This window comes from Symphalangus syndactylus, chromosome 10 (genome assembly GCF_028878055.3).
Source record: "Symphalangus syndactylus isolate Jambi chromosome 10, NHGRI_mSymSyn1-v2.1_pri, whole genome shotgun sequence".
NCBI classification, from domain to species: domain Eukaryota; kingdom Metazoa; phylum Chordata; class Mammalia; order Primates; family Hylobatidae; genus Symphalangus; species Symphalangus syndactylus.
This window is the reverse complement of record NC_072432.2, coordinates 103,873,597-103,874,316: the sequence shown is the minus strand read 5'-3', so window position 1 is coordinate 103,874,316 and position 720 is coordinate 103,873,597. Positions and strand designations below refer to the sequence as shown.

Sequence of the window (720 nt, the reverse complement as noted above, 5' to 3'; positions counted from 1 at the left end):
ACTGGATGCTTTTTTGTAGTCAAAATATATAATATAAAATTTTCATTTCAGCCATTTTAACTGTATAATTCACAATGCTGTGCAATCATCACCACTATTTATTTCCAAAGCCCTTCTATCATTCCAAACAGAAACTCTGTACTCATTAAGCAATAACTCCAGATTCCTCTTCCCCCATCCCCTGGTAACCACTAATCTATTTGCTATCTCTGTGCATTCACCTACTCTAGATATTTCATGTAAGTGGAGACATACAGCCTTTGTCCTTTTGTATGTGGTACAAAAATATGGAGTGCTTCATAAATTCGCATGTTACCTTTGCAGAGGAGCCATGCTAATCTGTATCATTCCAATTTTAGTAATGTGCTATCAATGCGAGCACTTTGGTGCTTTTGACACATTTATTTCATATTGATTTATAGAAATTCTTTATATATTCTAGATACTAATACTTTTTAAATTAAGTTGCAGATATTTTCTCTCAGTGTGTGGCTTAACTATGTTTATGGTGTCTTTTTGCATCAAAGTTTTCCTTTTATTAATCAAGTGTATCTGTATTTTCCTTTGTAGTTTGTGATTTTTTTGTCCTGTTTATGACATTCTCCTCCTTACAGACCACTTCATTTAGCTATTCTCCTATGTTATATTAAAAAATATTATGAAGTCTTCCTTTTAATATTGGTTTTCAGTCCACCTGCAATGGATGTTTGTGTGAGAAAG

The 720-nt window shown here is 32.6% G+C and overlaps 1 pseudogene; it reads right to left on the bottom strand.

Moving 5' to 3' along the window:
* Positions 1-281: 281 nt before the first annotated feature.
* On the bottom strand, positions 282-382 carry LOC129492393 (uncharacterized; annotated as a pseudogene).
* Positions 383-720: the final 338 nt, after the last annotated feature.